At 42.9% G+C, this 24,511-nt stretch overlaps 2 protein-coding genes across 6 annotated transcripts in view; one reads left to right on the top strand and one right to left on the bottom strand.

Moving 5' to 3' along the window:
* FGF14 (fibroblast growth factor 14) overlaps positions 1-24,511 on the bottom strand; it is a 474,303-nt gene that overhangs the window by 176,259 nt on the left and 273,533 nt on the right. The window lies entirely within an intron of this gene.
* LOC128351695 (52 kDa repressor of the inhibitor of the protein kinase-like) overlaps positions 1-24,511 on the top strand; it is a 36,591-nt gene that overhangs the window by 3,226 nt on the left and 8,854 nt on the right. For both annotated transcript variants that reach the window (XM_053311445.1, XM_053311446.1), the window contains exons 2-3: positions 1,736-1,840; positions 10,639-10,769. The gene's annotated coding sequence lies outside the window, so the exon portion shown is untranslated. The remainder of the gene's footprint in view (positions 1-1,735; positions 1,841-10,638; positions 10,770-24,511) is intronic.

Genomic DNA, 24,511 nt, shown 5'->3' with positions numbered 1-24,511 from the left:
TGAAAGAATAATATGCAGATAGGTTGTGGACCAAAATCATGCTTTTTTGAATGAATTTGGGCTATAAAAAATTGTATTGCAGTCTTGAGGACTTTGAATATTCATTCATTCATTCATTCATTCATTCATTCATTCGATTTCTATACCACCCTTTCAAAAATGGCTTAGGGCAGCTCAGGACAGAATATAGCATAAGAGGGGGTATCCTCTATAATAAAAGGCTTAGGTGTGATCCCGTGTCCCTGTGCCCGTGTCTTTCTCGGCTGTTCTGGGCATGCGCGGAGCGCATGCCCAGAACATCCGAGAAAGATACGGCCGCAGAGACACGGCGGCCATGTTGAGGACAGCAGCGGCCGAAGAATGGGCTACGGGGAGGGCAGAGGTGGAAGCGGGTGGACCGGGAGGGCAGAGGCGGCTGCGAGGGGACCGGGAGGGCAGAGGGGGCAGCGGGGGGAACGGAGGAAGATACGGCCGCAGAGACACGGCGGCCATAATGACGAGAGCGGTGGACGAAGTACGGGCTACGGGGAAGGCAGAGATGGCAGCGGGGGGAAGAGGCGGCGGGGGAAGCCGGCTGAGGCGGCGGCAGAGCCGCGGCCGAGGCCTGGTGGCGCCGCCGAAGCCGGGCGGGGGGAATATGACCCCCCCACCTGAAACCACCGCCGACGGACGGGGTGAGGAGGCGGCGGGGGAAGCCGGAAAGGGGAGGCTGGCGGTGGCGGGGGGCCCTTGCACGGCCGGGGAGACCGGCCGCGGCATGGAGGCTGGCGGCAGCGCGAGGGGGAATGGCGGCGGGGGGCCCGGAGCGCACAACTCTCCTAGCGCCCGTTAATTTAATGGGCCTAAAATAACTAGTGCTATATAAAACTGAACAATCAAACAGACAGCTGATAGCTCAATCCAGGGGTTAATCTGGTGCATACATAGGCACTCCCTAAAATTTTCACTGCAAATGAAATGACATTACTTGCATATTTTAAAAGTAATCTAATTCTATATACCAAAAATATCCTAATGATATAACCCATTGCCTAACCAGTGTCTTATATTTTAAAATTGCAAGTCTTCCAAATACTTCATATAAACTGAAACCATCCCTAAGAGCAAAAATCTCAAAGAACTTATTGGAATCTGGTATTTAAATCAGGGCTGCACAACTTTGGCCCTCCAGATGTTGTTGGACTACAAATCCCATCATTCTCAACCAGAGTGGTCAGTAATCAGGGATGATGGAAGTCATAGTCCATTATCTACAGGAGGGCCAAAGCTGTGCAGACCTGTTTTGAATAATGAGAGTTTAACATAATAAACCACGTTAATTACTGGTTTTAATCTGCTTTTTATTTTCCCCCTACAACTTTGTAACGGCGTGGAAAAATATATTTGCATGTTTCTAACACTGTCACATAACCAGAACTTGATATTCAATTCAACTATTCTTTTCCTCCCATCAACCCAAGTCCTCCCTTTAGCATTGTACAGACATGTCCTACATGAGTTTTCTTCTACAACACTTCCCATAGATGTTTCAAATATCACTACTAGAAAACTATTCATGCTACTTTGCACTTACATAACTCACTAATCTCCAAAAGAAACATGTCATTATCATGCTCATTTGATATGCAGGGAGCTAAGGCTAAGAAATAGTAACTTGTCTATTTTTGGCAAATCAAAATAAAATATTATCTCTATTAAGATAGTTCTTTTCCCCTTCTTTTCCCCTTTAAACTAGAAACTTCCCAAATTTATCCTAAAGCAAAATTCAAGGCAGATATAGAGACTCCTACTCAGCTGAAACATTTGCAGTTAAGAACTACCCACACCTACTGGTGCAATGGTGAGTATCCCTTCTCCTCTTCCCTTCCTCCCCTTCTGCTCTCCTTCACCTTCTCTCTTTCCATCTCTCCTTTCTTTTCTCAGCTTCCCCCAACCAGTGCTGAATGGGCAAGAAAAGGTTGGGCTCGGATACAAGGCAGGGGTGGGGTGGGAGAGAGCTGGGAGGGATGTTTGTAAATACAAAATGTCAAAAAACATTAAATTTTTAAAAAAGAATTCTGGTAAACTTAGCAATTTCACAGGGGGTGGGCAGTTCACACATCTTCTTGGGTTGCTTCCTTTCTATGGAGAGAGAGCAACTGTCCCTATCCAGGCCCAGCACAGCATCCAGTGCCAGTTGCTGGTGTTTATCTTATGTTTCTTTTTAGCCCTTTGGGGACAGGGAGCCATCTTTATTTATTTTTATTTCTCTATGTAAACTGCTCTGGGAACTTTTGTTGAGAAGCAGTATAGTAGCAGCAGAACTAGCAGTAGAAGTAGAAGTAGACTGTGCTTTTAACAATAGCATGAGAGGCATCATTAGCATCACTGCATTCCCATGATGGGAAAAGATCTGTCTATTGATTTTCTGCCCATGCTACCCCTATTAAAAAGCACAGAGTCTCTGCACATTAAAAAGGAGAGTAACTATTCTAAATGGTGAGAAAACACTCTGCAAATGCTCAAAGGCACTTAAACTATTTCTGCACTTGCATTTATCAAGAATCTACTGAAGGCCTCAGATCTGGAGATAAATTGCTTCATTGCCTACTCCTTCCTAGCCTGGCTTTGTCATACTGTCTGGGGTCCAGAAGCTCTCCTTGCACTCTCCTTATTGCACTGAGATTGTAATTATCATCATCATCATCATCCAGAAAGTTCTCAAAGTAGTTTACATAGCAAATAAATGGAATAATGGTTCCCTGTCTCATAGCGGCCCACAATCTGAAAACTAAAAAGTCACACCAGAGAACAGGCACTAGAAGAGAAACTGTGCTTCAGCTCATGTATCACCTGGAAATACACCTCTTCACTATATACATTTTATTAATAGTTATTGATACTTCAGAAATCCTGAGCATTTCAGTGGCATAACTCTCTTTTTTGTGGCATAAGATTAAGGCATTAGATTAGAAAAAAATAATATCCCAAAGTTAAAAAAATATATACTTAACAAACAACATTGCAGCATGAACTTTATAACAATACTTCAGCAACATGAAAGAAGACAATAAAATTTAAGGAAAAGAGAACACATTTAACACAATCATAGTCTGCTAAACAATTAATATTTTTGGTATGTAACAAATTATACACTTATAAGCCTCATTTTTTAAAAAACAAGTTATAAATCCTAATAGTAGTGTATGGTTAATAAATGGTTTATGGAATTGGCTACAGAGGCTTCAATTTCATTATCTCATGTTGCAGTTACAGTTATAATGCTGGCCATTCAGAATATGAATTTATCATTGTTATGCTCCACTGCTTTTTGGCATTCAAATTGTCCTAATCTTATGCCTTCTGCACATAACAGGGGAGGTTTTGCCACTAAATTCTTATTTAACGTGAAAATTATTCCTGATAGCAGAATAAAGAAGGAGCCTGCCTGCACAAGTAGAATTATCCATATTTTTGCATTCAGAGGGTTGTGATTTAATACATTTGTGCATATCACCATGTAGAGCTCAAATCACTCAGCTTCACGAATCTAAGTTACACAAACAAATAAGTGTTACTTTTTTAATGGCTAAGGACATGCATGTTGATTAACTCTGTCTGATAAAATGTTAGCTAGTCACTTTCACTCCAAAAAAACTATTGGGCTTCATCCAATTTCCTATCTAGTGTGTGAGGGGTGGGGAAAGTTATTTAGAATATACAGACATGAGACTTTTGAGGAAACAGAAAGCCACACTGTCTGAAATTGACTTTAAATGAGTTTTATAGGGAGACTGGCCTATTGCTCCCACCCCCATGAAAGTAAATATGCACCAAGAAGCTAAAATGGCTTCAGACTTACTGAGCTAAAATCTGGTTGTCACTCAAGATCGCATGGCTTATTTAGAGATATGAAAATGGTAAAAAAACACCACCACCGTGGTAATAAAAAAAGGGGTAAGAAACGGGGGGGGGGGAGAATAAATACTTCTTGTGGCCTTCCTCATGGGTTCCCCCATTAATAAGTTTGAAAATGATACAGGCAATGTTAATCACTAATAAGCTAATTTCTAATTGGATGCTTTTGAACACAGGCTTAAATCTCTCCTGTTGACATCAAAAGGTCTTTAGTTAAATGCAGTTTAAAGTGTTTGGATCATACTCATAATGAGATATTTGCAGGAACAGGCCAGCACTTTCCTAAGCCTTTTTGTATAAACCAGCCTGTAAAAATGGAATATCTCTGTCTTTTGTAAATACAGGTGGCTTCATTATCCATTAACTCCATATCCATTATCCATAGTTTCACGTATCCACAATTGGGTCTTAGAGATCAAGCTTCATTATCTGCAGGTAGAAAAATAGGTGAAATTCTCCTATCCAGGATTTTGAGTGGCTGGAAATGCCCCAGAAATGACTTCTGATGTCATTTCCAGCCACTATCTAGGTGGGTTAGAGTAATCCTTAGGTCAGGCTTCCCCAAACTGCGGCCCTCCAGATGTTGCTGAACTACAACTCCCAGCATCCCTAGACACAATTTTTTGTGGCTGGGTATGCTGGAAGTTGTAGTTCAGCAACATCTGGAGGGCCGCAGTTTGGGGAAGCCTGCCTTAGGTGGTTCTGATTTGCAACAGATATTAAGATGAGAGAAAAGGGAACAGCATGAGATGATATATGAAGGACTGATATATGAAGCTGTGTGAAAGAGTTGACAACCAACCAGAAAAACTCAGCTTGCCCTGTTTTGCTTGCACATTTACCTCTGGCCTGCTGACAGAACTTTTTGTGTAAAAGTCAGAAGTTTGGCCAGGTTGCCAGAAATACTGAGAAAAGTTTTTAATTTCCTAGTTTAAAATAGATATGTGCATTGTGATACATTGACCAATCAATTTGATTTGAATCGGATTGATTAGACCAATTTGACCTCAGATCAAATTACCATTGGCTCTAATGGCGACCCTAGGGGTCAAATAGAATAGACCCTGATACAATTCAGATTGATTCATTGATTTAAACTGCTGTTTTGTTAGCCTTTCATTTCTACATGAGATTGGTTTTCTGGCACTGACTACCAATTTGCTGGAGAACTCCTTACTTCTTAGTTGTCTAGTTATCATTCAAATATTTAGTTGGCATGGGCAACAGTGCCCCCATTGACTGGGGGGGGGGAGGGACGAGGGAGGAGGAGGGAGTTTCAAAATGTATTTAAGGCGACTCTCAGAGGCAGTCTGGCATTGACTTTTCTGCCTTTGGGAAGAGAAGGACTGCTGCTTGGAGACTTGGACTGCATTGCTTCCTGCTTGCTTGCTGCATGGGATCCTGATTGCTGCTGCCCTGCCTGCTCAGAGAGGAGTTTTCAAATCACTGCTGGAAATCAGGGTGCCTGGCCTGCTGTGCAAGCTAGGCCTTTTTGTAGACTGCTGGAGAGACAGAGTCTGTGCCCTGTGCCTGACTGCATGCAGCCTGATTCCATGCAGCTCCTGCTCAGGCTCCAGCTGAAGATGGCAAAAGAAGATGACTTTGGACCAGTAAGTCCTCTTACATTTACACACACACAGGTTAGTTTACAGTTGTTCTGGTTTATTTTAAATAGGGCTTAGTTTGGTGGAGGGAATTTTAGGTAGGTTCTAAGGCTTTTAGAAGACTTGGGAGGCTGACCTAGAGAGAGGCCACTGACTAATCCCCTTCCCCCTCCCCTGAAACTCACCCCATTGTTGCCTGTTCTTTCTGCTACCCCCAAAAGGCCTCCCCTGTCAAAAAAAAAAATCCTGCTCTTTATTCTGGTGTTCTATATTTTTGAAAGCTGCTGTGTGTGTGGCACACACAGCATAAATACAGACCAGTCCTCGATCCCACACCACTTTCTTAGATACCGACCTTCTCCCCACCCACATTAGAATTAGGGCTTAAATTAATACCCCAAAGATATCTGGGAGGGTGTGAGGAAGATCTAGGAGTAGACTGCCAAGGAGAGGGATGGATGATGCTGGTCATTGTGGAGAAGGTGCAAACTGCTTTGGTTGCTAGTTCAGACAGATCAGTCTCGGCATCGTCCCCAATCCCCCTGGGCAGTGTGAGCCCCCGGTCCGAGGCTAAGTATAAGCAGGAGGAAGTCATTGCACTTCCTGTTCCTGGATCTTCTCAGCCCTAGTCTGACTGCAGTGTTGGTTGCCCCCAGAAAGTTCCAGCAGCCCCACAGCCACCAAAGCAGTCCAAAGCCAGCAGGCATGGTTGCAGCATGGTGTGGGATCACTTCAAACTCTGCCTTGGTGACCCAACCCATGCTGTACCCACTGCAAGGCACAGGTCAGCAGGGGAAAGGACTCTCAGCATCTTGGGATGACAGAGATATTGCACCACATCTTGCACCTGTGCCAGCATCACCCAAGGGTCCTTGCTCCTGCTGACAGCAATAGGCCCAGAGTGCCCTCGACTAGCAGCAGCAAGGCAGCTGCTCTGCTCCCAAGCAGGAAAAAACTGAATGTGCGATGGATGCAGTCGTTGGGAAAGTGGTCTGATTGCCCAAAACTACATCTGATAACACGGGCCATTGAGGAGATGATGGCTTTGGATGATCAGCCATTTCAGATGGTGGAGAATGCCATGGCTGCTCCAGCTGCTTGCCACCTACTGATCCCCTCATGCATCACCTTCAGTAGGTGGGTTTTGCCCTCCCTGTACTGGGCATGCAGGAAGGCCATGTTGGGGCTGCTGCATACAGCAGAGCCCGGCACCAGTGTTCATTTCAATGCTGATCTGTGCATCAGCCACAGTGGACTGCACACTGTCCCTAACTGCAGGCTGGTGGGAGCATGAGAAAGAGGGGACATCTGGTGGTACTGGCATGGACATCACCTCCCATTGAGTGAAGCCCCATTGGGCAATGCTGAATGTGTAGGCTATGGACAAAGACCACACCACATGATTTGTCAGGGGCCATAGACTGGCAAGTGGATGTTTGGCTTTCCAGGGAGCCAACCCTCCAGTGAGGCTTCATGGTAACTGACAATTCAGCTAACATAGCTAGGGCTGCCAAGCAGAGTCAATTTGTGCATATCCGCTGTGTTGTGCACACTTTGAATTTGATTGTGCAGATGTACTTGGCCTCAAGGACGTGAAGGCCACGTGTGATGGGGGGGCCCCACACACAGGCCCTGCTGTTCCCATGGCTGCTTTCATTGAGAAGTGCCACAAAATAGTTGGCCATTTCCACTGGAGTGAAAAGGCTAGGCACATGCTCAAAGAGAGGCAATTTGAGCTGGGCCTACCTAAACACTGATCACTCAGGATGTTCCTACCTGGTGGAACGCCACCTTTCTCTTGCTCCAGCACCTGCAGGAGTAAGACACAGCCTTCCACAGCCTGGCAAGGCAGTGTGGCTTGGATGTGCGCAATCAGGACTTGAAGCTAATTTCGGAGGTTGTCTGGACACTCCAGCCATTCTTTGTTGTTATGAACAGCTTGTGTGCCGAGACAACAATGCTGAGCCAGGCTTTGCCCCTTGCTCTTCTCCTCAAGAAGATGATGGGTGAGCTCCAGTCCATGCTGACCACTGGGAAGCAATCTCCCTGGCAGGTCAGCTGAGGACTGGAGTGCTGGATTAGCTCAGCAACTCCTTGGTTGCATCGGCATGGCATGTTGTGTCATGCCTATGTGACCCAAGGATGAAGGGCAAAATGGTCACCTCTGCCCAGCTGCCCAGGTGGAGGGACCTCCTGGCTGAAGAAGTTAGGAAAGCAGAGGAGAAGAGGCTGGGTTGCAACCAGGAGGAGGATGCTGGTGCACCTTGAAGTGTGTAGACCACCCCCAGCAGCACCATCACCACCACTTCCTGGTCCAGCAGCATGGTTTCACTGGTAGTGCCACCAATGGAGCCAGCAGTTCTGCCTCTGCATTCCTCGTGGTGGTTCACAGAGGGCTTCCTTGGTGCATTGCTAGGGGGAAGGGAGGAGCCCACCAAGCCCTGCAGCGGTGCTGAGCAATCTTATGCTGCACCTCCAGGAGGTGGTGGTGGGCCAGGAAAAGGAGCTAAGCCTGTTTTGGGCAACACATTGCCAAGTCTGACTGGACCTGGCGATGTTTGTTTGTTTGATTGATTTATATACACCCTTCCAAAATGGCTCAGGGTGGTTTACAATTGCTAGATGGTTCCTCTCATGTCTGCCAATGAGTGTTCAGAGTGAGAGGTTGTTCTGTCCATGGCCAGGGATTTGGTGACACCTCATTGCTCACTGCTGGATGCTGAGTTTGTTGAGCAACTGGTCTTCCTGAAGGCCAACCTCCCCCTGCTGGGCTATCCTGAGCTCGCTGTGGGAGGGTGAGTGACTCATGGTCACGCTCACCCGCTGACTGCAACAACCACCACTGGTGGCTCATCCCAGCCCAACACCAGATGTGTCACAGTCTGCCCATTAGTGCTGCTGACACACTCAGACATGCACACTCCCACTGTCAGGCTGGGGATGATAGGCTGGTACCCTGAGGCCCAGCAACAATCGGAGGTGAAGCAAGAGGTTTGATTTTATGCATTGTTTGTTGTTAATATTTTCTTTGTTGTGGTTAAAGTTTTAATGCTACATAGAAGCACAGAGATGCATACATCCCAATCATGACTGATGATAAGGTGGGCTGTGCCCTGACGTGTCAGCCAGTCAGTCAGGGCCAAGGCAATCTGAGGCCATGGTACACTTTTATATGCACACACAACACACATGGGTACACACCACTGAAGTTCCTCTTACTCTTACTCCTCCTCCTCACTGTGCTTGGGTGCCTCTTCTTACATCAGGAGAGGCAAGGAGGTTTGATTTTGTGATTTTATTTTCTCTGCACTGAGTGTAATGTTGTGTTACTGCTTGCTGCTTTTAGTATCTGGATGTGCAGGATCTCAGATTGACAAAGGCAGAATCTGGGTGCTTGCCTGCCTGTCTAGAGCTGTGGTTTGGTGGTTTGCTTGTGAGAAGGTGACAGTGGCAGTGTCTGTGTAATATTTCTTGGTAATTGCTGTTCATCTCCGTGTCTGGCCTAGACTTTGAGACTAACATGCTTCCCTCACTGCTCCGGTCTGCTCTGCAATCTGCATTCTGCTCTGCTTTGCAAGGTGTTCTCACTCGTCAAAATGTGGCTGAAGATGTTGCTGTAGTGAGCTAATAGCTATGCTTTAAAATTCTGGCTGCTAAGGGTGCTGCTATGCTGTGGCAGCTGTTGCAACTAAGGACAGAGTCATAACTGTGTGAGAGAGCAAAATGTGCCTATGATGTTACTGAAGTGCCAGCAAAGTGGCAGGCATTATGGGTCAATTATGGATTATGGGTCAATGTGATTCATTTTTGGTGATCTGCTTTTGACTGTCTTTGAAATGACCGCCCTGTGCCATTTTTGGAAGGGTGGTATATAAATCAAATAAATAAATAAATAAATATTTGAGTTATAACTTCCCCCTCCCCCCTCCACCATATGTGCACATGATTGGTTGATTGCCTTCGGTTATTTAGCTGAATCATGGTGTGGAGTTGTATTTAAGAACAAAACTCAGCCATCTTTGTATAGCACTGAGGATGATGTCTTACATCAAAATGTCTGCTATTTTGTTACAACTGTGGTTTAATTTTTAAGTTTTAAACTTTTGAATTTTTTTTTAACCTTTTCACTTTTATTGTAGAGCGCATTACAGTAGTCAAGCCTGGAGGTTACTAGCAAATGTACCACTGTTTTAAGTTCATTCACCTCTAGAAATGGATGTAGCTGACATATCAGCTGAAGCTGATTAAAAGTATTCCTGGCCACTGCCTCAACCTGAGAAACCAGGGAGAGCTTTGGGTTCAGGAGTACTCCCAAGCTACATACCTGATCATTCATGGGGAGTGTAACTCCATCCGAAACAGGCAGATCGAAACCATCTCTTGGGTCATAACCCCCCACAGTCAGTACTTCCATCTTATTTGGATTCAACCTCGGTTTGTTATCCCTCATCCAGCCCATTACCACCTCCAAGCAGGCATTTAGGGGAGATATGGCATTTAGGGGAGATATGCATAGTTATTCTGGAAAGAGCTGGTTTACCTATTGGTTTAATAGGTAGACCAGCTCTCTGTGAAAAACTCAAATTTAATCATCGAATCACCTGGCAGTTGCCAGCTGCTTCAATGATTTGAGATTCTGCGATTCAATTCAAGGTTGAATCAAATCGCAAAATCCAATTCATGCACACTGTTAGTTAAAAGTCAACAGCATCATTGATTGTGCAGCCAGTGCATGTGCATTAGGGTGCCAAGTTGCTGAGCTCAGCTCCAGCACACATTGCTCACACTGATGCATCTGAGACTGCCAGGTCTATGTTTGTGGGCCCTTCTTAGCACCGCTCCACCACCACCACACATTGGCTCTGTGAGCCAAGAGAGGCATAGTAGGTGGTGGCAGAGCAATATGGTCATGTGGCAGTGGCAGTTATGGTGGATTTTCTCTCATCTGCTTCTCTGTGTGGAGACCAATTTTGTCTCCACCCCAGGCCTCACCCAACCAGAATTTCTGTACTCAGAATTTGGCCACCTTACTCTGAACTTGCTGGTCTTTTGGTCCTCTCCTACTGGTTCTATTATATCAGTGATAGCTATCTTTGACTTGCATTCGGAAGTAGAAGGGATCCTTATCTGATTGCAGACAACAGGAAGTGGAGGGATAAGACCTTCAAAGACTGAATCAAGATTCAAATGATCCTAACAGACTTGAACATGGTACCAAAATCAATAAGATGAAGTTCAACAACAAAAAGCAACAAGTCCTGCATTTAGGTAAGAAAAATGAAATGCACAAGTATACTATGGAAGAAAAACATGTGAAAAGATTTACATGTCTTAGTGGACTACAAGTTGAACATTAGCCAACATTATGATGCAGCTGCTTAAAAAAGCAAATGCAATCTTAGTCTTTATTAACAGAGATATCATATCCAGATCACAAGAAGTAATAAGCCCTCTTCAGACATTATCAGCATGAGCAGTGCTCACAATTACAGCGGGGGAAGTAGCGAAATGGTCCCACTGCCCCACTGTCACTTACTCCTTCCCACTCAATAAACATGCTTATGGCACTGTTTGTCTGAAGAGGGAAGCGCTGTAAGCATGTTCCCCAGTGATTTTGTGAGCTGCAAGCTCAATGAGGTTGCAGCTCCCCACCCCCAAGTTGTTTTTGGCCTCTTTTGGGCTTTTTTCGGCCTGTTTCAGGACATTTTCAGCCAGTTTTAGGCCTCTCTGCGCTGCCGGCGGCCATCTGCATGGCCATCTGCATGGCCAGGGTCACGAGCCAGCCATGCAGATAGCTAGTGTGCATGCATGGCAGCCTCCAAAAATGGCTGCCGCCAGTGCTGAGAGGCCCATCATGGGCCAAAAATGGCCCCAAAGGGACCAAAAACAACCTGGGAAGAGGCCAACGGGGGAAGGGCGGACTCCCACAGCTGCAGCAGCATCCCCCCCCAAAGTCCCGCAGTGGTGGCAAGTATGCTATTTTGTTTTGTTTTGTTTTGTTTTGAAAAGAAATTTGTTCCCCCCTGCCGGGCCCGAACTGGAGAGGGCCCAGCTCTAGTGTGCACAGAACCGGCCCCAGTTTGATTTGAGTCAGGTTCTGTTAGAACCAAACCAGGTTTTCTAGTTTTGTTCACACCCCTTACAGCTGTGGGATGGGACTTTCTCCCCTCTTACTAACTTAAGTAAGTATGAGTGCTGGTCACGCTGATAACATCTGAAGAGGGCTATAGTTGTACCCTACTCAGCTCTGGTCAGACCTCACTTGGAATAGCATGTACAGGTCTGGGCACTGCATTTTAACAAAGATATAAATAAACTGGAATGGGCTCAGAGGAAGGCAACAAAGTCCTGTGACAAAAATTTAAAGGAGCTCGTTATGTTGACTTGGTGAAAGGATATGGAAAAGGAAAAAGACTAAGGATAGCTGTCTTCAAATATCTGAAGGGCTGTTAGAACATGGAACAGACTTTTTCTCGGTTCCTCGTGAGGGCAGGATTATAACCAGTGAGCTGAAACAGCAAGGAAGCAGATTTAGGATGCATATTAGGATAAAATATCTAACTATTGGAGCTCTGAAATAGCCTGCATCACATAGTGTTGGTTTCCCTTTGCTGGGTTTCCTGAGGACTGATGGTCATGCTGTGGTAGTTGTCTGTTCTGAGTAAGGTGTTGGATTAGAAGCCTTCCAAGGTTCCTCCAAGCTCTAAAATTCTATTATACTAAGATTCTGTGGTAGGCTGATATATCATTTGAACCTCATACCACTTCCTAATATAATCTGGTATAACACCTACATTGACTATACAGTGTCCAGTGCCTGTTACCTTCAGTTCATTTTCTCTTTCTTTATAATCACGGCAGAAGATTCTAATATTGCACCTTGTATCATAAGTTTGGATCCAGAGACGAGTGAGTGGAACTTTGTTTACAGAGCACGATCGTTGCACCTCTGTACTACAGCCCTCTGAAAAGTGGCTTGTGAGAGTGGCAGATCCCGCATAATGACATGGGATATGGCACAAAGAGCTGCAGCAGAAAGGGGTGTCAGAGGTAATCGGAGGGGCCACCTTGAGTGAGCAGAACTGCCTCCCTACTTGTGCAATGGTCCATTATTTCCAAGCCATGATTATAACTGTCCAGCAATATTAGTCCAGTCCAGCAATAATTTCATATATATGCTGATGAAATGTATATTGACTATAAAACCATCCAAGAACAAGATCTTGGAACCATAGCAGTAAACTAATAAAAAATTAGCTTAGATCAGATTCTTGTGTTGTGGGAGCTAGAACAGTATTTCCTGTGCTACCACAGTGACATGGGAAGCCTAGGACTATATGGGAGGAAATTTTGCAGTACTTTCTCCCAGAGTCAGCATTAACCTAGTTTCCCAAGAATTAATGTGAGCATGAAGAAGTAGCCATGGCATACGCACATCTCTTCTGATGTGAGGCTTCTACCATTACTTGCAGTAAAATAGCCAGTACAATTCTGGCGGCCACATTTTTAAAAAGACATTGTACAGCTGAAGAAGATGCAGGAAAAAAAGCATCAAGGAGTTGGAGTGTCTATATCAAGAGGGTAGGATCAAGGAGATGCAGGCTTCATCATTTAGAAAAAGGGATGAATGACTATTATACAAATGAATACTAAAATAATATTTCTCTCAAAATTAACAGGGCTTGTGATTATCCAGTAAAATTGTTTGGTAGTAAACTCAGGATAGAAGCATTGCAATTAATGCATCGCTAACTTGTGAAAGCTTGGATAATATTTTAAAGGTTTTAGACAAATTCATGGGCATATTAGTGCTGTTAGCTATGACATTTAAATAGCACCTCCCTGTTCAGAAGGACAAACAACATTACATGGCCATAACCCTACTAGTACATTTCCTAGAAAGTTCTAGTTTGATGGGAGGCAACATGATAGACTAGATGAACCTGTGGTTTGATCCAGCCAGGCAATTCTTATTTTTGTATTTGTAAGTCTTATACAGTCAGGCTTTTGACATTTTCAATACATGGGAAGTTTAAATGCCACACAAAACCTCATTAAAAAGCTGAATGTCAAATCTTACTTGCCTTGCACTGACAGGTAATATCCAGGTTCCAGTATCTGTGTAAGGCCTTTCAGATATAGCTACAAGGCAAACCATTAATCCTGGATAATACTAAATGATTTCGTTCTCTAAAGAACCTTTAGGGAAGGCATCTTAAACCAGGCAGTACAAAGCTAGAGTTATTACACTGCTACAGGTCACTAATTCAATCATCTACTTGTATTATTATTAGCAAAAAAGGTAACTGGAATACTCCAAGAAGAATTATCTTTTTAACATAAGAATCTACCAACTCTAATATAAAAAGGCTCCCGTTTTTTTACTCATTACAAAACCTGACCACCTTGTTCTATAATGTGTAGTGCAATTACCTGATTTGCCAGCAGTGGACACTGTTACACCAGTTATCAGCTCAAAAACTGGAAGAAAGTCTGGAAATGTACACATAATACCTTGCATTTGCTGCTTGCAGTCTTGTAAGGATCTGTGCTAAATGGCATCTGTTATTAAAATGATCCCAAAATGCAACTTCCTATATATATGCATAGCAGATTAAAGCTTTCCCCTTTTTGTCACTTGGGGGAGGGGGAAGATACTGAGAAAACCTAAATACGGATCACAAACAATTCCTTTAATAGGATCAGCCAAGATTTACAATGTAATATAAAAATGTTTGGTTTGCAGACAAGTCTTAATCAAGTTGGATGTTAAACAAATCCAATAAATATATATCCAAAAGGTATAAAATAATATTTCTGGTGTAGGAACTGGTGTTGAGTCCAGCCTGAATGCTAGTTTCATCTTTATAGCGGTAAAGGAAGAAGCGGTTTATATACTAATTAGATTAGTGGTTTTTCTACTGGAAACATATCCCAGATTATACCTTACACAGAGGCAAGCAGTTACGCACATCTGTCTCTGGCATTAATCAAAACACAGGGGTCCCTTGTAGAACAAAACAGTAGCAAAGAAAAATCTGGTCATCTTTATAGGTGTCTAAAACCAGAGATTAATTTTATATAATACATCATGTGTAGTGTCAACAGAAACCAAATTGTCTTGTGTTATCTAGATGCTCAGAGGACTGGAACTGGTGGACATTTTTAGACAAATCCCATCTGTGCAAGCAATGGCTGATAGCCACTGAGCAGTCCTATTGAAACAAATGGGAAAATTTAGTCATAACTTGTCCCATTGATTTCAATAGAACTACTATTATGTAATTTAGTCTGGATGTCAGCTACTAAGTCTGGATGGCATATTCTTAGCTTCCTTCTTTGTCCAGCTACAGAATTCCCTGTACATTTAGATTTTGATCTCCATATTGTTTTGTTCCTCTAGTCATCCTCTAATGTTGTCAGTTTCATCCTTAGAACAAAAAATGAAATATTGTCTGGAAAATGGAAGCTAAGGCTCAGCAAGACATGATGTAAATCAACATTCATTGCAAGAAGAATAGAGTTCCTGGCACAACTTCTATACTTATTGTTATACATTATAACATTATATTCTCCTTTTTTCAAAGTGAAGTATGAGCCTTGACTTGTGGTTTTGCATCAAAACGTCATCCCACACATGCAAAATTGAAGCCTTGCTTTCAACATATTTTCCTCCATTGCCTAATAATAGTGCTACTGCCAGGTTAATAAAATATCAGAGTCAAGCTAATAGATTTCTTTCTTTTTTAGTAATAATGTTCAGAAGAGAAGCTGGCACACATTCTCCATATTATCCATCTGCTAGAAATGTTGTATCTTAGGCCATCAGAGTCTATGTCTGCTAACTGGGCAAGATGTACTTTTTTACAGTCATGGCTCTCTTACATTCACAGGGTAAGAGTGACTGTCCCAATTAAACCCAGCATAGTGGCTGATATCCAGTCTAAGCTACTCAGTGGTTACTCTAAACTCCTTAATTTGAATAGGACTTCTGTTGAGTAATTTAGTCAGGATGGCAGCCAATGGTGTGTGTGTGAGAGAGTTTAGACTGCGAACCCTATGGGGACAGAGAACTATTTTCTTATACTTTTGCTATGAACACTCATTTGAGAATGTTTCTGCTTAAAAGCAGTATAGGAATTATTGTTGTTGCTGCTGCTGCTGTTGTTGTTTACACAGTCAGACAGGTGCGATTGACTGGTTTGTTTTATCCAGACATCGAGTCCTTCCCTAGCACCTGGGATGGCTGAATTTTATTATCAGTGTTGTTGCTGTTATTATTATAGATATCATCGCAGAATATAGGCTGTTCCCAGTAAAGTTGCTTTTTGTAATTGACTGATGGTGATTTCTGTGGTCCCTATGGTGTTGAGGTGCTTTTCAAGGTCTTTTGGAACTGCACCCAGGGCGCCAATTACTACTGGGATTATTTTGGTCTTCTTCTGCCACAGCCTTTCAATTTCAATTTGTAGATCTTTGATTTTTATGATTTTTTTCTATTTCTTTTTCTTCTATTCTGTTATCCCCTGGTATTGCTATGTCGATTATTTTGACTTGATTTTCTTTCTTCTCAACTACAGTTATATCTGGTGTATTGTGTGGCAGATGTTTGTCTGTTTGTAGTCGAAAGTCTCATAATATTTTTGCATCTTCATTTTCTACAACCTTTTCAATTTTATGGTCCCACCAATTTTTGGCTACAGGTAGCTTGTATTTTTTGCAGATGTTCCAGTGTATCATCCCTGCTACCTTGTCATGCCTTTGTTTGTAGTCAGTCTGCGCGATCTTTTTACAACAGCTGATTAGGTGGTCCACTGTTTCATCTGCTTCTTTACAAAGGTGGCACTTGCTGTTTGTTGTGGATTTTTCGACTTTGGCTCTTATTGCATTTGTTCTTAGTGCCTGTTCTTGTGCAGCCAGTATTAAACCCTCTGTTTCTTTCTTCAAGTTCCATTCTTAAGCCATTGCCAGGTCTTGGTGATGTTTGATTTTCCACTTATATTGTGCAAATATTGACCATGTAGTGGCTTATTTTTCCATTTTTCTGCTCGGTTCTTGACTTGTTCCTTCTTGTAGGCCTGCTTTGTTTCATTGGTGTTGAATATTTTCTCGTTATTAACCATTTTAAGTGTATCTTCTTCACTGTCCTTGATATATTCTTCAAGGCCTCTTTGCTCCTCCTCTACTGTTTGATGGACTTGCAAGCATTCCTCTTCCACCTGAGCTGCGAGGGAGGTATAGCCTATCTACATCACTGTGGGGGTGCAGAGCATGATTGATGGTCATTATTTTCCTGGTCTTATGATCTAGCATCTCTAGCTCTGCCTGGGTCCAGTCTATTATTCCTGCAGTGTATCTAATGATGGGTATAGCCCAGGTGTTTATGGCTTGTATGGTGTTCCCACCATTGAGTTTGGACTTTAGAATTTTTCTAACTCTCCTGATGTATTCACTTCCATTAAAATAAAATAAAATAATAATAATAATAATAATAGACTGACATGATACCGAGCATACCATAGGCTGTTCTGCACCACCTGTGCTGCTGCAGGCATCTAAAACAATGCCAGTGCTGTTGCACAAGAGGATTCTCTTGACTCTTGCTAATATGTAAAATGACTATAGCATTGTGCAAGTATGATTGTGTGATTTTACGAATTAGTACAGGAGTGATCTTGTGCAAATTTGCTTCCATTGTTTTAGGTGCCTGCAGCAGTGAGTGGTACAAAACAGTCCATGGTATGCTGCACATGTCAGTCATTAATAACAATAGCAATGACAATAACTACCCCACCCACCCACCCACACAATTTTCTTATACAGTGCCTAGACCATGGCAATACACACTTAAGAAGCAATTTTTCCCAATTATCTGCATTCAGATTTATAAAAGCAACAATTACAGACATGCTTTGTCTTGTACTGATTCCCTCAGTGTTTTTTCTTAAACCAGTTAAAAACATATCTTTTAAAAGAGGATTTTAAATGTTATCCACTGTTTATATCTGGTAAGTTCTTTAGTTTGTATAGTTCTCAGTTTTTAGCTTTTTAAAGAACTTTTAATTTGAAGCTTTTTTAGTGTAATTTTAAATGTGGTTTTAGCCTGTTATTTTAACTTAACGTTTAACTTTATTAAGTCTTATTTTACATTGTATCTGTTTTATTAATGTTCTGAACTGCCCCAAGCAATACTATACTGGAGGGCCAGGGTATGGATATTTTAAATAAATAAAATAATAAATAATTTATACCACCCCCTTCAAACATTCAGAAGCAACAAAACGTGCAGTACTAATGGCTCAACACTTGAATTAGCCCTTTTCTCTTGGTATCAGTTCAGATGACACGAAAATTTGCATTTCATCTCTTAGGAGAATCACAATCTCTGGCAACCTCTCTCAAAACTGGGACAAACAGCCCAAGGAGGTGCAACAACCCCAAGCCCAGCTGTCCCTTGTTTTAAAAGAACTCTCCTGCAGGGCAATATCCAGTTTTCTCTCTGGGTTGTTTCTCAGGTGGGGAAAAACACACCTTGTAAGCTCTACCAGCATGCTGTGCAGAAATGAAATGAGAATGCTGTAAAAACAAGGAAGGCTGCACCAAGTATGTGCAATGCCAGGGTGCTCCTTCACCCTCCCTTTTCTAATTTTATAGGGGCATTTGCCAGGGTTTTATCAATTCACTTGCAAGGGCAGGCAAAGAGATATGAGGGCAAACACACTAATTTTAAAAAGCTTATCTTCACTATCATCAAACAGATGGCTTCATTGCACATCTTACTGGATTGTTTAAATTTAAAACTTACAATAATGACAAAACCTGTTCTGCTAAAGTATAACAGATTTCCTTTGCTGGCATTATTTACCCAAAGCACTGTAGCCCTGGCATTCTGCCACTCTTTCTCCTCTTCCTAACCTCTGGATATCTCAGCAAAATGGGAGCAATTAGCAGCAGCCCCTGTAGGAATGACAAAATTGGTCATAATGTGCCCCACTTTTCATGAAAGGGAAAGAAGCCTAGCTCAGTGGGAGAGCACATTTTTGGCATGCAAAAAGTCTCGGATTCATTCAACTCCTGGGACCTCCAGGTAGAAGAGTAGGGAGAGACTCTACCTGGGGCCATGGAGAGCTGCTGTCAGGAAGAGTAGACAATCATGGTGTACAGGGAACATGGTCTAAAGGGAACAATACGTCATATGTTCATAGGATACATATGGCTTTGGTTCTCCTTTAACTCACAGAAATCACACAGTCAGGAATCATGTAGTAAGAGATGCATATGCAGGAAGATTTCTAAGCAACATTTATCAATGGATTACTAGCCGCATAAGTAAGAGCAGCAGCAGCAACAATGACACTACTTTGGTATACTTATTCATTTATGACATCTGTATCCTGTGTTGGGGGTTGTTAATTTTTACCCCCAGAGGTAAAACAGCAGAGCACTAAGGAATGAGCGCACACTCCAGTTACAGAGTAGGTAGCAGAGGATGGTTTAGTTGTTGCAGCTATTTAGAGAAAACACATGGAGTTCCCTGCAGAACTAAATACCAAGTATTTATTGGTTAAGTACACTTGGATAGAAAAGACCTAAACCTAATCTAAAGGACTACATAATGAATAGGTAATGAGGGAGAGAGATGTTTCCATCTTCTCTCTAGAAGGAAAGGACAGATTGTGACTCAGCACAGGAAGTGCGGAAGAGTCCGATCAGGGATCATAGAGTAGAGACAGGTAGAACAGTTAAGGAGACCCTTACTCACTCTCTCTACTCCCAATGCCCCTAGTGGTGATTAGGATAGTTGGTGCAAAAGGTCAATGCACTGGAATTCCAGATTTCAGTTTGCCCAAGGCCATCTAGTGAGCTTCATAGCTGAGCTAGGATGTGAACCTGAGACTTCTCATATTTCTCTCCAGCCTGATTCACTTCCAGCTTTGGAGAAAAAGCACCCTCAGGTAGCACTCCACCTTCTAGGGAGGGGATAAGAGTCAACTCCTCTCACCACATTCACCTTTTATTGTAAAACTTATATGCCCCCACCCCTTGTTCCTGATGTGAATGGGTCCAACATGTGGCTGCCCCCATTGCATCTAGCTTAGCCTACAAATCATTGTGTTTAAAGTTGATGTTGTCCTTACCTCTTGCTCCGTGATTTCGCATCTTAGTCCTTTCACCCTTTCTGAACCTTTCTACCAGTTTTCTGTAGGGCTAGTCGTGCCAACATGTATTGAAAAGATTAGCCTTCTTGTTTATGTCAACTCTTGTTAGAATACCAGATTAAATAGCAGTAGCTTGATGATTAAAGTAAAAGTATCTTGATGTTCATTAAAAAACAACAACAAACTGTTAAAAAACAAAAGCATGCCCTAAATATAGCCAAAGATCATCAAGTCCTTGTTCAACAAAAATAATCCTGTGGTGGAGACAGGCTGGCTGAGCAATTTGTCTTAACTCATTTATTTTTTATAATCTGTTTATGCAAATCAAGCAAGGACTAAAACAGTGTGGAAGTCAGAAGTGAACAAATGTTCTTTATAGCCATCCTTGGAAAATACCATTGTGTACTGAGACTTACTTCTTCAGTCTTTGGGGATTTGGACGATACAGAGGCTGTTCTCACATGCAGCCTAACTTAGGTTAGGGAAGTCCAACCTGGGTTAGGCTGCACATGAGAACTGCCAGGATTGAGCCTGATTCCAGTGGGGCAGCATGCCTCACCTTGCTTTTTAGCCTGGCTTCTAGTCAGGGTTGAGGGAGCAAGTTATCTCTCAGCCCAACCTATGTAACAGGGCTGTTGTGAGGATAAAAACATTGCTTTAGAAGGGTGCAGGATGTTGGAGATGGAGTTCCAGTGCATCAACCTTTTACACCAGCTCACTCCCTTAACTCAGGCTCCATGGCCATGTGTCTCCTCAGGCTGCACATCTGCACGGGCTGCACATCTCGGGCTGCACATCTCGGGCTGCACATCTGCATACAGCCTGAGGAGACACAAGGATGATCTCCTAGGGTGCCTGTCCCTTGTGGGAATCCCCCAATGCACTGTGCTCAGCATGTGGTGCATTGTGGATTATCCAGAGGCTGGGACGTCCCAGCCTCTGGAGCTCCGTGCTGCCTGGCGCCCCGACCTCCAGATGTCCCAGCCTGCTTGGTGCAGCACTGCTTGTCTGGGAGCACATTCCATGTTTCCAGCAATGTACAAGGGATCATCTGGGGGAAAGGTAAGATTTTGCAGCCATCCTCCCTGCCTGCTTGCCTGCCCACCCTCCTGAACGGTCCTGTGAATACCCTCAAAGAATGTATTGTCCTCTCCTGAAAACACTTGGTGGAGGGGAGAGTGAATAAGCCAGGCTGTATGAAATAATAAAGTCACTTGGTAAAATCAAAGCATTTTATCTTCTCTAGCTTCTTTTGCAGTTATTTTCTAATAGGTAATTCCAAGTGCTTTCCAAATGCTGAACATTTACAAAAAATGAAATAATTTGAAAATACCTTTCTCATCTTTACATACAATTTCTAAAGTATACAAACTTTTAGAAGCACAGGAGCCCTAGAACTTTGTTTTATTTTAACATTATTTTCAAGTGGACAATAATTTGGAACTGCCTTTAAAATCTGCTTATTAAAAGATTTGTTGGAGTGGTTCACCTGAGATAACAACATGAAATAATGCCAGAGAATAAAAAGAAAAAGCAATCAAAAATATAAAACATTTTTCTATTGTATGCTGAATGATAATAGGCCAGTCGAGACAATATCATCCCTGCCAGCACAATTAAAAAGGGAATGAGCTGAAAGCATGCCTCTAGGGACATTCTCTGCAGACGTCTTGATGCCCTCCTGGTACATCTCTTTATCATATGGGGCTGCTGTTGATCCAGATAGTTGCACTCCATATACTTGTTTTCAGCCCCCATGTGATACAGTATTTGAGGCATCCAGAGAGGATGCCTTGATGGATGCCCTTTCATGTACCCTTTCCTAATTGTGTGGACAGGGATGGTATTGTCCACACCAGCCCAATAATAAAAGCTTTGTTGTTACATACATAACAAGCATTGTGTAATGGTTACTGTTGGATGAACTAGAACCAGGGAGTCCCAAGTTCAAATCCCTGTTTAGTCATGAAATTCACTAGGTGCCTCTGGGCTCGTCACTTATCTCTCATCCTAACCTACCTCACAAGGTTGTTATGAGGATAAAGGCAAACCACGTGCACAGCTCTGGACCTCTTGGAGGAAAAGTGGGATATAAGTGTAAACATAAATAAATAATCAGAAATTAATACTACAAAGCTGCCACTGTGGTCTGCAGGCTATAGTACAGATAGAAGAAAGGGAAGATAGGGAATGGGTTGAGTCAGGGTCCCTCAGCAGCTGCGAAAGTTATACTTCTTAGCAGGCAAAACTCTACCACATGTGGAGGGAGAGAGGTAAAGTCAAGTCTGATGCATCATGGTCTCTCCTATTCTTGCTTCCTGCATCTGTGGCAACAGTTCATGTCCTGAAAAATTGAGTGTATCTACTTTGTTTAAAGCAGTTTGTGAAATTAATCTCCCTCCACTGACTGTTGAAGAAGCCTCGTGGCTTCCTTAAGATTACTTAGTTCAGACTCCAAGAGCCCTGTATTTGTAATGGTTGCATAGAAGCAACAGTTTTCCCAGATGTGACTTTTCTCACCATAGCATTGTAGTAATGGAAGAAACAGTGATTGATTAAGTGCTGTCAAGTCGGTGTCGACTCTTAGCGACCACATAGTTAGATTCTCTCCAGGATGATCTGTCTTCAACTTGGCCTTTAAAGGTCTCACAGTGGTGCTGTCGTAAATGAGTCATCCACCTTGCTACTGGTCATTCAAATTTTCCTAGCATTATGGACTTCTCAAGGGAGCTGAGTCTTTGCATAATGTGTCTGAAGTATGATAGTCTGAGCCTGGTCATTTTTGCCTCAAGTGAAAATTCTGGATTGATTTATTTTATGATCCATTTGTTTGTTTTCCTGGCTGTCCATGGTATCCTCAAAAGTCTTCTCCAGCACCAAAGTTAAAAAGCGTCAATACTTTTTTTGTCCTGCTTCTTCAAAGTCCAGCTTTCACATCCATAGAGTGTCACAGGAAAAACCATGGTCCGAAAGGTTCTAATCTTTGTAGGTATAGACATGTCACAACATCTAAATATCCCTTCCAAGTCCTTAATTGCAACCTTACCAAGTGCTAGTCTGCGGCGTATTTCTTGACTGCTGGATCCTTTACTGTTGACGGTTGATCCTAAAAGGCAGAAGCCACTTCACCACTTCAATGTCTTCATTTTCAATTCTGAGGCTGGTTGCTCTACCCATTGTCATTAGTTTAGTCTTTTTTACACTTAGCCGTAGTCCCATTTTTTCACTGTGCTCCTTAACTTTCATTACTAGAGCTTGCAGATCAACTGCATTCTCAGCTATCAGAGTGGTGTCATCAGCGTAGCGCAGATTATTGGTGTTTCTTCCTTCCACTTAACCCTAACCCTGCCTTTGTGAGTGACTGCCTTCATCATCTCATGTCCCCCCCCCCACACCCCCCCCAGACTATTTAAGAGGCAGGGAAATTTAAACTAGAAATCATTGCTTTCTCTAAGAACATAAGAACAGCCCTGCTGGATTAGGCCCAAGGCCCATCAAGTCCAGCATCCTGTTTCACACAGTAGCCCACCAGATGCCACCCTACAGGCAGGGGTTGAGGGCATGCCCTCTTCTGCTGTTACTCCCCCGCAACTGGTACTCAGAGGCATCCTGCCTTTGAGGCTGGAGGTGGCCTGTAGCCCTCCTACTAGTAGCCGATGATAGACCTCTCCTCCTTTCTTCTGTCATGAAGAAAAATGAAGCTTCAATTAGCTCAGACACAAAGGGCTCAGGTTACATCAGAACCTGTAGTCACCATTCTGCATATGTAAAGCCTATGTTAAGACCCACATTTTGCAGTTTGTGCTTAACTCAGGAATTTCTCCCTCCCCCTCCCCTTCTTGACTTCTTCCACAAAATTTTACTAATCTGCCACAAAACACCTCCCCACCCAGCAGTTGCAATTGCAAATCACTCAGAGCAGACCATACCCAACACAGCTTTCAAACTCCCCTTCACTGAGTTTTGAAAAATGATGAATTACTGGCAATGGGACTCACCTTAAGTGGCGCAGCAGGGAAATGCTTGACTAACAAGCAGAAGGTTGCTGGTTCAAATCTCCACTGGTACGATATCGGGCAACAGCAATATAGGAAGATGCTGAAAGGCATCATCTCATACTGTAAGGGAAGAGGCAATGGTAAACCCCTCCTGTATTCTACCAAAGAAAACCACAGGGCTCTGTGGGCGCCAGGAGTCAAAATTGACTAAACAGCACACTTCACCTTTACTGGCAATGGCCACTCCACACATCTTGGGAGAAGCCCCATGGCATACCAGAAAGCTTGGTTTAAAAAAAAAAAAAAAGCTGCTGCAAATAGAGATTTATTTTTTTTACTCCGGACGTAATTTGGACCAAGATAGAATGTACAGCAGTAATTCGGGGAAAAGCAGAGTACTGTCTGTACTGGTCCCTGATAGCCTGCAGCAACTTCGGCGTAAATGCAGCTAATATGTGGACTTTTAGTTCAAATCTTCTGGAGGAGATTCAAACTAAAAGCCATGTGTGTAAAGCCTCCTGCGGAGACTTAAATACACACTTTCCCCCTACGTTATTGTTTTTCCTTTTTACTATATCTTTCCTTGATCAAAGTAATTTACATTTCTTATTTTGTAAATCCTGTTTTCACATAAAGCCTGTGAGGAAGGGGAGGTGGAAGAGATGGTAACTCTCCAAAGACACAGTAATCTCAACAGCTGACTAGAAAACTAAGCCAAGGTCTTTCACATCAGACCCAATATGTTATCCACTATACTACACTGGCTCAGACTCACCACATAACTCAGACTTTCCAGAAGCTGCTTTTCTTTGCAGGAACTGACCCTTTAAAAGCTGAACTTCCTCCTATCTAT

Source organism: Hemicordylus capensis, chromosome 3 (genome assembly GCF_027244095.1).
Source record: "Hemicordylus capensis ecotype Gifberg chromosome 3, rHemCap1.1.pri, whole genome shotgun sequence".
NCBI classification, from domain to species: domain Eukaryota; kingdom Metazoa; phylum Chordata; class Lepidosauria; order Squamata; family Cordylidae; genus Hemicordylus; species Hemicordylus capensis.
The sequence above is the reverse complement of the archived record's forward strand: the minus strand, read 5'-3'. Positions and strand labels throughout refer to the sequence as shown.